The sequence below is a fragment of the Cnephaeus nilssonii genome (assembly GCF_951640355.1).
Source record: "Cnephaeus nilssonii genome assembly, chromosome: 4".
In the NCBI taxonomy this organism is placed as follows: Eukaryota; Metazoa; Chordata; class Mammalia; order Chiroptera; family Vespertilionidae; genus Cnephaeus; species Cnephaeus nilssonii.
Window position 1 is genome coordinate 68,204,712 of NC_137075.1, and position 12,038 is coordinate 68,216,749.

Consider the following 12,038-nt stretch of genomic DNA (forward strand, 5'->3'; position numbering starts at 1 on the left):
TCAATTAATTCATAAAACTTCATGCTATCCCTGTCACTTTGTAGTTGTACCTTCTCCAGCCCATTAATAACTCTTGACAACCACTCTGTTGTTTTAGTTTTAGTTTTTTCAAAAATGATCATTAAATGGAATTATACAGTACATAGCCATATGAGACTGTTAGCATAATGCCTTAAGATTACTTTTAATTGCTGAGTAGGATTCAATTGTATGGATGTACCAGAGTTTGTTTATCCATCCATTCATTCATTGAAGGACATTGAGTTGTTCAAGCTTTTAGGTAATTTGAATAGAGAAGTTATAAACATTCATGTACAGGCTTTTGTGTGAATGTGAGTTTTCATTTCTCTTGGGTAAATACATAGTAGTGGGATTGATGAATCAGATGGTAAGTATATAATTTATATAAGGAATTGCCAGACTTTTTTCTAAAGTGGTTGTACCACTTTGTATTCCCATCAGAAGCGTATGATAATTTTAGTTCTGCCTACTTGTCAGCACTTGGTATGGTCAGTCTTTTTAATTTTAGCCATTCTAATAGGTTTGCAATGATATCTAATGATTTTAATTTGCATTTTCCTAATAGCTAATGATGCTGAACATATTGTCATGTGCTTTTTTGATATATATCTATAATAATAAAAGGTTAATATGCTAATTAGACCGACAGCCAAAGGAACTTCTGGATGGCCTTTCAGACAACCTTCCAGATGAAGCCAGTGGCTGCAGCCACCGCGGCTGCGAGGGCCGAGCCCCTTGCATGAATTTCATGCATCAGGCCTCTAATACATAGCTATAGCTATAGATATAGATGTAGATCTATGTATATCAATATATATTTATATACATCAATATATTGACATATATAGATATATATAGATATCGATATATTGATGTATATCAATATATCTATATATATATATAGATATATCCATCCTCTTTGGTGAAGGGTCTGTTTGAGTTTTTGTCTATTTTTTTTAAATAATAGAAACTTTTATTTTGGAGTTATTATAGATTTATAGAAAAGCTACAAAGGCCCTAGCCAGTTTGACTCAGTGGATAGAGCATTGGCCTGCCGACTGAAGGGTCCCGGGCTTGATTCTGGTCAAGGACACATGCCCAGGTTGCAGACTTAATCCCCAGAAATGTGTGTGCAGGAGGCAGCTGATCAATGATTCTCTCTCATCCTTGATGTTTCTGTCTCCCACTCTACCTTCCTCTCTGAAATCAATAAAAATACATTATTTTAAAAAGAAAAGTTGCAAAGATAATACAGAGTTCCTGTATGTCCCTCACCCAGCTACCCATAATAACATCTTATGAAACCAAGTACATTTGTCAAAGCCAGGAAACCACCATTGGTACCTTACGTAAACCAAACTCCATATTCTATACTTGGATTTTGCTGATTTTCCACTAGTCTTCTTTTTGTGTTCTAGGATCCCATACAGGATTCTACATTGCATTTATGTCTCCAGTAGTCTGTGGCATTTCTCAGTCTTTCTTTGTTTTTTGGGACCTTGATAGTTTTGAGTACTAGTCAGGTTTTTTTGTAGAATGTCCCTTAATTTGTGTTTGTCTGATGTTTTTATTACTAGACTAAGGTTAAGAGTTTTAGGGAAGAATTTTATCACATCATATCAGAACTACATGTTAGCATCAGTTGGTTAAGGTAATGTTTGCTAGGTTCCTCCACCTTACAGTTATTTTTGTACTCTATTCTTTAGAAGTGAGTCACTAATTCTAGCCTATACTCAAGGGGGTGGGTTGATTGTGCTACATTTTATGGATGCGTTATCTCTCTCTATATATATTATTAGGAATTCTTCCGTAAGGAAGTTTGTCCCTTCTCTTCCATTCTTCACTGATTCATTCATTCATTCATTTACATCAATATGTATACTTACTTTATACATTGGTTTATAGTTCAATACTATGTTATTTATTTTGTTGCTAAAATTATTCCAATGTTAACTCCTGTTCCTTTTCTTTTTTGAGTTCCTGATTTCTGGCATTACAAGATAACTCTAGGTTCATCTTGTCTTTTCTCCACCCTACTCTTAAAATCAGTCATTTCTCTAAGGAGCTCTGGTCTCTTGTATTGGAGAATTGTGTTTAGAGACCGATGTCTAGGTACTGGATGTACTCCTTGCTATTGAGGTATCACTGTTTCTAGGCCTTCTCGGAGAACAGAACTAGGAATTATACATATGTATGCTAATCCATGTATGTATACATATCTATAATTATTTCTGTATTCATCTATATTACATATTAAGCAGTGTATATGTTAAGTTCATACCAATGTCTTGTGACTACAATCCAGTACCACAGGGTTCATTCTAGCCTTCTCCGCCTGGCTTCTCTCTGACAGTGAGAAACCTGGCTTCAATCATTCATTTACTTACTTGTTCCACCCCAGTATTCTACATGTAAAGCAAGTTCAGAATTGTTAACTAGTACCACACCAGAAATATATTTACCACATAGAGTACAGTGTTTGTGTGCAGGTTCTTTTATATTTAACCTTAAAGTTTCCATTCAAAACATTATTTCTCAAATTTACTTGGTTCAGCTCAATTTCCCCCTATTCCCTTCAGTGAGGTAATGCTATTCATTTATAATACATTCAGATTCATTTGTCACATACTGTATTCTATCTTGAAATTCCCCCCAATTAGTTGATTTATTTTAAAAATGTACATACATTAAAGTTCACTCTTGACTAGTTTACAAAAGGATATTTGTGATGTGTGATTCTATATGGGTATTTTGACAAATACACAGGGTCACTGTCAATTACCCCTGTACCATACAGACAGTTTCATCACTCTAAAATTCTCCTGTTAGAAGGTTCTGAACCCAATTACAATGTGTGTATGGCAAGTCGTCCCCACACCAACAAGTAATTCTCGGACATCAGCTGGGTATTCTACAATTCAGCTCCACTCTGACACTATCTGTCTAGAGATAGCATCAGATTCCTTAGGTTAAGAGCTCAGTTCCATAAGGCTGCTCTCCCCTGCTACCCCTACTTCAGAGGCAAATCCTAAGTCCAGGTTGTCCCCTGTGCTTCTGATCCACCAGCTGTAGATTGGCTATTTCAGTGACCACCCCTGCTCCTTGGGTTTTATTAATTTGCTAGAGTAGCTCACAGAACTCAGAGAAACACATTACTTAACTAGATTTCTGGTTTACAAAACGATATAAACATCTAGATTGAAGAGATGTGTAGGGCCAGGTATAGGGAAAGGGTGTGGAGCTTTCATGCCCTCTCCGAGCCCACCACTCCCCAAATTTTCACAGATTCACTAACCAACCTGGAAGCTCTTTGAAACCACTCCTATTGGGTTTTTATGGAGGCTTCACTGTGTAAGCAGGATTGATTAAATCATTGGCTCTTGCCATTGGTGATTGATGCACCTCCAGCCTCTCTTTCCTACCTGCATGTCAGGGGTGGGGTTAGGAGACTGAAAGTTACAGTCTTCTAATCACATAGTTGATTCTCTTGACAACCAGCCCCTAAGGTGCTTTCCAGATGTCACCTCATTAACATAAACCCAGTGTGGTGGGAAGGGGCTTGTTATGAATAATAGGACACCCATTTTACCTTCATGACTCCGAATTATTTATAGGAACTGAGGACAAAAGACCAAATATTACAACAAAGAATGCTCCCATTGCTCTTATCACTTGAGAAATTCCAAGGGTTTGGAGAGCTGTAGGTGAAGACCAACTGTATATGAAAAATATATTTTGGTCATCTGAATGACCAAATATATATTTCTTATAAATCACAGTATTGCATCTGTGCATCTGCTTTGTAGTCAGCCATTTCCCAAAACCTCCCATCCCTGACAATTTGTTTTCTTTTCTTATAGTTTTGCCTTTTTTGGTGTGTCATAGTGAATATATATATATATATATATATATATATATTATTTTATTGATTTTTTACAGAGAGGAAGGGAGAGGGATAGAGAATTAGAAACATCGATGAGAGAGAAACATCTATCAGCTGCCTCCTGCACACCTCCTACTGGGGATGTGCCCACAACCAAGGTACATGCCCTTGACTGGAATCGAACCTGGGACCCTTCAGTCTGCAGGCCAACGCTCCATCCACTGAGCCAAACCGGTTAAGACCACCTTAGATAATTTCTATTCATCTATATTAAGTTCACTGACTTTTTCTTTTGTAGTTTCCATTCTACTATTGAGCTCATCTAGTGAGCTTTTAATTTTGGTTATTGATATTTTTCTAATTCTAAGATTTGCATTTGGTTCTTTATATCTTCTCTTTTTTTCTGAGTCTTTTTATTTTTCCACATGTGTAAAGAATGTTTGCTCTTACTTGGTAAAATATTCTTAATAGTTGCTTTTCTATTTCTTTATATCTTCCTCAGATAATTTCAGTATCTGTTCTTTCTTGGTGTGGACATCTTTTCCCATGCAAGTTGAGATTTTCCTGGTTCTTCTTATATCAAGTAATTTTGGATTATATCCTGGGCATTTTGACTCATGTTGTGAAACTTTGGTTCTTGTTTAAATCCCATGCATAATGTTGATGTATTTGTTTAGTATGCTATCAGCCCAGTTAGGTTCAGGCTGTATGTTCTTGTGGGTAGTGGTTACAACATCAGTTCAATTTTCAAGGACTTTGCCATGCTGTTTGCACTGTCCCACATGTGCACCATCCATTGGCCAATCTGGAACTTGGTAGTGGTCTGTCTCATAGTTCAAGTCTCAAAGTCTCTGTTATTTGGTCAAATCCACACATGTGCTGCTTGAGGGTAAGCCCAGCGGTTCATAAACAATTTTGAAATGTTGCTTTACCAAGCTCCTCCTTCTCTGGAACCTCCCAGTACTTTCTGATTTGCTGCAACGCCCCCTTTCCCATTCTCTGACCAGAAAGATAGGGCTTTATTTATCCCTCTTTGATGTGCATTATCTACAACTGTGCCCTTATCTAGGGCCAAGTGGCAAGAGGACAGAGGGAGAGAAAAAAAGCAATAGGGATTCATCACATCCTCTTGGGCCCACAGCTACTCGGGTCAGAGAGGAAGGTGTTCCCCTCCATCAGAGTCTTAGGGTCCCGATGGCTTCTATTGCCACAGCTATCACTGAGGCTAAGCTTGAGAGAATGGAGAAAAAAGGGGGGAGGGATTCCCACACATTTTTGTGTGAGGAGGTCCCTTCCCCTTTCCCAGAGCGAGCACCAGAAGACTTCTGAAGCTTTCTCTACGTTAATTCATACTTCTGGGTGGAGCTGTATTAAGTTCAGACTGGAAGAAACCAGTGGGGAACAAAATGCTCTTTCATTGATACTTCAAATTGTGGTCTTTTTACCCAATCTGCTTGCTACTGTTTACTTTGCAGAGTCCTCAATATCCAGATCTTGTAGCTACATTCACTCAGAGAGACAGGTTGGAATATGATTACCCCATTTTATCCAACATTGGTTAACAAAGGTTTTCAATTTTGTTTCTCCAGGAATTTCACAGGAAACTGAAGTTTTGATCAAAAAATATTTTGAGTTTGAAACCAGACATGTACTAGAGTTTAGATTCTTTCATTTAATTAAGGTAAGATTGTTTAATAAGATTTAACCCTTACTGTACATTTTCAGTATATATGTATATTTTAAATATGTTTTCATTGAATTTTAGAGAGAGAGGAAGGAATAGGGATAGACAAATAGAAACATTGCTCAGAGAGAAACTTCATTGACAGACTGCCTCTCGCACCCCCACTACTGGGAATCAAGCCTGCAACCTGGGCATGTGCCCTGACCAGAAATTGAAATGGTAATCTCTTGGTTCCTGGGTTGACACTCAACCACTTAGCCATACCAGCTCGGCTCAAACTTAGATTTTAATGTGTGCTTTATTAATACTTTTCAATCTACCAGAGATTCTGACATAAGAAAATATTTTCATGGTTCTTTTATGATTTGAATAGCTAATGTTCCATGTAGCAATTTCCAGATATAAAGGGAATATATGATTATAATGTTTACTGGAGGTGTTGTATATTGATAATCAGATCTGTTTGTCTAGTGCAGTAGTTCGTAAGCTATGGCCTACAGTCCAGTCACCTGTTTTGGTAAATAAAGGTTTATTGGAACATAATCCACCCATTAATTACATGTTGTCTATGGCTGACTTAGCACTACAGTGGCAGAGTTTATTAGTTGGAACAGTGTCTCTGTGACCTGCAAGCCTGAAATCTGGCTCATTAAGAAAATTTTGCTGACCCTTGGTCTAAGTCAGTGGTCGGCAAACTGCTGCTCGCAAGCCACATGCAGCTCGCAAGCCGCTCTGTTGACTAATGAGTTTGCCGACCACTGTCATATACTACTCTATACCTCTTTGCACACAATATGCCACAATTGCCTAATCCTCGCAGCTTCCAACTACACGGTAACATTTAGTCCAGTCCAGTGGTCGGCAAACTCTTTAGTCAACAGAGCAGCAAACTGCGGCTCGCAAGCCGCGGTTTGCCAACCACTGGCCTAGGTGATTAAATCAGGTTTTCTTACTATGCTGTATAATTATAATATGTGAAGTGATAGCTAACCAACTTTTAGTTGTCAGTAAGTGTTGTCAGGTATGAATACTAATTGATGATTTGAATATGCATTTGAGTGGGTGTGCTCCTACCCCTACCTTAGCAAGGGGGTTAAGCTTGAGAGAATGGAGAAAAAAGGTGAAAAGTGAAGGATCTGGAATTATTTCTTAAGAAGAGGTATTAATTTCTGAGATAATCGATTTTACAAATAAGACAATGCTATGAGCAGCTAAATGCCAAGTGTTATTTCTAAGTAGAAGTCTTTATTTTGCCTAGATTTTCAAAAATAAAAGTTTATATGATAAGGTCACTCTTGTTCCTCTCTAAAAAAAATTTCATACCAATGTATTTATAACTTGTCTTTCTTGATAAATTTAAACAGAATTAGTGATATTTTGAGAATAATGATTATGTGTTTTTAAAATCTGTCCTAGTAACATAGTGGTTTAGAGTATATGAAGTTTTAAACGAAAACGTTCTGATATAAAACTATGTTTAGTGGGTAAAGTTGAAATTTTATTTATCTCTGAGGTTTATATTGAATCATTTATACCTGTTTGTGATTCCTAAAATTATGAGTGCTTAAAAAATATAAAATAGAAGAAGAGATTAAAATTTGAGCCTAGAGAGTCTATATTTGCTAAGCTTCTTAGGAATCTCTTGGCTGAAGAAAAAACTGTATTTTTTAAACATGATAAATAAATTAGAATTTCTAAGCAATATCAAATGAAATTCATGATAAAGATATTTCTCTTGTTTTGAATTTGTTTTGGAAACCAGATCTTTAAAAGGTATTTTTTGCTAGTTTCTAAGTAATTTTAATAAAATAAAATAAGTTTCTGAAATTTTCATCTCTTAAGAACTATTTGATTTGAAAAACACTCTCTATTATGTCATGCATAATTTGGATTGCTAACAGACTTCTGTGAGGTATCTTTGCTTGTGTTCTAAAAAGCGAATTTAAAACTTCTTAAAATTTCCTTTTTAAAAGTGGGAAAGGTAATTTATCTGTAAGAATATCTTTGCTGCTGAAACCGGTTTGGCTCAGTGGATAGAGCGTCGGCCTGCGGACTCAAGGGTCCCAGGTTCGATTCCGGTCAAGGGCATGTACCTTGGTTGCGGGCACATCCCCAGTAGGGGGTGTGCAGGAGGCAGCTGATCGATGTTTCTCTCTCATCGATGTTTCTAACTCTCTATCCCTCTCTCTTCCTCTCTGTAAAAAGTCAATAAAATATATTTTTTTAAAAAAAGAATATCTTTGCATTGTTTTATACCATCATGCATTTTATATTTATACTAGAGGCCCGGTGCATGACATTTGTGCACGGCGCGGGGGGTGGAGGGGTCAGGGAGGGAGTCTCTCAGCCCAGCCTGTGCTCTCTTGCAATCCAGGACCTGCTTTCTGGTTCACAGATGACTGTCTTTTCAATGTGCCTTCACAGAGTGGAAGAGGTGAGGGAGCTCTCTGGGGCCACTTTTATAAGGGCATTAATTTCATTTATAAAGGAGAGGCCTTAATCACCTCCCTAAGACCCACCTTCAAATACCATCACAATGGGAGTTAGGATTTTAACATGAATTTTTGAGGTGACACAAAACAGTCTATAGCAGTCAACTTTTTAATTTTGTAATCCTGACCAATGCCATTGTACAGACTTAGGTCAATAAAGAAACTAGTTTGGAAATGAACCTCTAAGGTTTATCCTCACAGGAGATAATGTAAAAAAAATCTTAACTTGATTGACCACTATGGGGTTTTCTTTAAAAAAACAAACAAAATAACTTGCCCTAGCTGGTTTGGCTCAATGGATAGAGCGTCAGCCTGCGGACTGAAGGGTCCCAGGTTCGATTCCGGCCAAGGGCACATGCCTGGGTTGTGGGCTCAATCCCCAGTAGGGGGTGTGCAAGAGGCAGCCAATCAATGATTCTCTCTCATCATTGATGTTTCTATCTCTCTCCCTCTCCCTTCCTCTCTAAAATCAATAAAATATATATATTTTTAAAAACTTGAGGTAATGTATTTTTTAAAGCCTTTCCTTGTACATAGTCATTTCATTTTCTACCAAAATAATGTTTTTTAGAATAAAAACAATTTTATTCGCAGAATTTGCTATCAAGAAAATTTATTTGAAAGAGAAATAAAGGCTATTTTTTAAAGCTTCCTTTTAAAAATATTTATTTTGCAGTAATTTTAGATATATAATTAAGTTCTAAAGATAGTACAGAGCTTTTGTGTATTCTTCACTCAGCTTCCCCTAATGTTAACATCTTATATAACCTCGGTACAGTAATCAGAACTTAAGGATCAACAATGACTACTAAAGTACAGACTTTATTAGGATTTCACCAATTTTTCCACTAATGTCCTTTTTCCAGGATCCCACATTATATTTATTGTCCTATTTTCTTCATCACCTCTAATCTAACAGTTCCGCATCTTTTCTTATATTTCATTACCTTCACATTTTCAAAGACTGCTGATCAGGTATTTTGTAGAATGTCATTCAATTTGGTTTTCTCTGATGTTTTCTCATAGTTAGATTGAACTTACAGATTTTTTGAAAGAATGCCAGAGGGGTGATGTGTCCTTCTCAGTGCATGATATCAGGGGTTACATGATGTCAATATGACTCATTACTGGTGATGTTATTAACCTTGATCACTTGATTTTGGTGATGTCTGCCAGGTTTCTCCACTGTAAAGTTACTGTTTTCTCTTAATAAATATTTGGGGGGGGGGGAATATTTTGAAGTTACACAAATAGTTCTGTTTCTCCTTAAAGTTTTGGCCACTAATTTTACCATTAACTTGTGGGTTTTGCCTATAGCAGTTATTATTCTGATATTCTAATGATGATTTTCTATTTCATTTCTTCCTTCTACATTTATTAATTATAATTCATCTGTAAGAAAGAGTTGTTTCTCCCCACATTTATTTTATTTAATCATTTATTTATATCTATGCACACACATGGATATTTTATTCTTTGTAGTAGAATCAGTGCTATTGTTATTTATTTTGTTACTCAAATTGTTCGAGCTTTGGCCACTGTGAGCCCTTTGAAGGTTGCTTCTGTGTCCTTTCAGCATGTTTTGTATGTATTGCTATTGTTGTTGTTTTAAATTATTTCTTACTTTGTGGCTCTACAAAATGTTCCAGGCTCATGTTGTATTTTCCCTGCCCCAGGCCTGGAATTACCCACTTCTCCAAGGTGCCCAAGTCCATCTTATTGGAAAATAGTATTTAGAAACTAGCTTCTGGGTACTAGATGTGCTCGTTGCTACTGAAATGTTACTGCTTCTCGGCCTTTCAGATGTCAGAGGTAGGAAATGTATGCCTATGTACTAACCCATATGTTTGAATATAAAATAATACATTCCTATATAATAAAAACCTAATATGCTAAGTGTTCGACCGTTTGACCAGTCGCTATGATGCACATTGACCACCAGGGGCAGACGCTCCGACTAGTAGGTTAGCTTGATGCTGGGGTCCGGCCGATCAGGACTGGGCGTGATGGGCTGGACACGCCCTGGAGCCCTCCCACGGTTCCTCCCTGGCCAGCCAACCTCCCATAGTCCCTCCCTGGCTGGCCGGCCCCAATCGCCCCGATTGGGACTGGGCGAGACAACCCTGGTTGGCCCCAATGGGGACTGGTGAGATGGGCCAGACACGCCCTAGAGCCCTCCCATGGCCCCTCCCATGGCCCCTCCTCGGTCCCGTCGTGCACTGGTGGGGTCTCTCAGCCTGGCCTGCACTCTCTCATAATCTGGGACCCCTTGGGGGATGTCAGAGAGCTGGTTTTGACCTGATCCCCGCAGGCCAGGCCGAGGGACCTCTAGTAATTAATAAATAACAATATAAGAATAAACAGTTTCTTGTACTCACAACTGTAAACTTTTTATCCATATATATATATATATATATATATATATATATATATATATATATATACACACACACACACACACACACACACACATACATTTATGGTTATTTTTGTGTGTACTATCTGTATATACAGAAAATAAATTAGTTTATACTGATAACTACAAATCCAATCTAGCACCCATAGGGATTATTCTAGTATTCCTCTTTTGCTTGTTTGTAACTACATTTACATATTTGCTATATATATAGTAGTTTTAGAATTGCTACCCATATTCCTGTGAGAAACAAATTTCCAAACACAATACAGTGTTTATGTACAGTTCTTTTTTTTCCTTACTCTAGTATCCAGCCAAAATGCTCTTTTTTTTTCCTTACTACAGTATCCAGCCAAAATGCTCTTTTCCAAAGTTACTTAAGTCATGTCTTTTTTCCATATCTCCTTCAATCTGCTGTGTTATTCATTTGTAATACAGTTAGATTCATATGTCATAGTTTAGATTCCATCTTTGGTTTCCTCGACACCCCTGGTTGGTTTGGTTTGGTTTAATTTGTATCCTGTAAAATCAGTCTTTGTGTTGCACAGTTGTATTGGTTTTGAGAAATGCATAGTCATGTATTTACCAACAACAGTTCCATCATCCTCTAAATTCCCTGGTGTTGCCCCTTTGTGGTCAGCCCCTCTTCCTACCCCAAACCCGACCAGCCACTGATGTATTTCCCATGTCCTTTAGTTAGCCTTTTCCAGAATTTCATATAAATGGAATCACTGGCCTCTTTTACTTGATAAAATGCATTTAATTCATCCATCTGTTGCATAAATCATTAGTTTGTCTTTTTTTATTGCTGATTAGCATTCCATTGTATTAACACAGTTTGTGTATCCATTTACCTGTTGAGGGACATCTGGATTGTTTCCAGTTTTGGGCAGTTATGAATAACCTACTACAAACATTTATATAAAGGTGTTTTGTACTTGTGTGTGTGTGTTTTTCTTTGTCTTTGCTTTTATTTCATTTGGGTAAATACCTGGGAGTGGGATTATGTACCTTAGTGTAACTGTATATTTAATTTAGAAGAAACTGCCAAACTTTTTTCCTAGTGGCTATACAGTTTTGCATTCCTACCACCAGTGTATGAGAGTTCTGTTGCTCTGCATGGCCTTCAGTACTTGTCAGTTTGTTTTGTCGTATAAATAACTGTCCTGCTGTATGTGTAGTGATATCTTGTTTTAATTTTCCCAGTGACCAATGGTATGGATATGCCATCCATCTGTTTGTGAAGGGCAGCTGGTCCCTTTTATATCTCTTAATTTTCTCCTTATGTGATAAACCACATGGATAGAGGGTTACCCCCCCCCCCCAAATATATTTTTGATTGAACTAGTTGCCATCATCTCTGAATGTTTGGCTATATTTTATAATAAAAATACACATTTCCATATATGAGTTTGGTTTTCTATGCTTATTGCATTAGAATGAATGTATAGTTTTTTATATAGCTGAGTATTTGAATAATAATTTAATGGCTTTCCAAAACGGGATTTCTTTATAATAATCTATTCATAAGTTACATCTTGG

General features: G+C 37.2%; 1 protein-coding gene across 3 annotated transcripts in view; it reads left to right on the top strand.

The window, feature by feature from the left end:
- GLCE (glucuronic acid epimerase) overlaps positions 1-12,038 on the top strand; it is a 98,754-nt gene that overhangs the window by 36,076 nt on the left and 50,640 nt on the right. The window contains exon 2 of one of the 3 annotated variants that reach the window (XM_079768565.1): positions 5,494-5,585. The exons of the other annotated variants lie outside the window; for them this stretch is intronic. The gene's annotated coding sequence lies outside the window, so the exon portion shown is untranslated. The remainder of the gene's footprint in view (positions 1-5,493; positions 5,586-12,038) is intronic. 3 annotated transcript variants of the gene reach the window in all.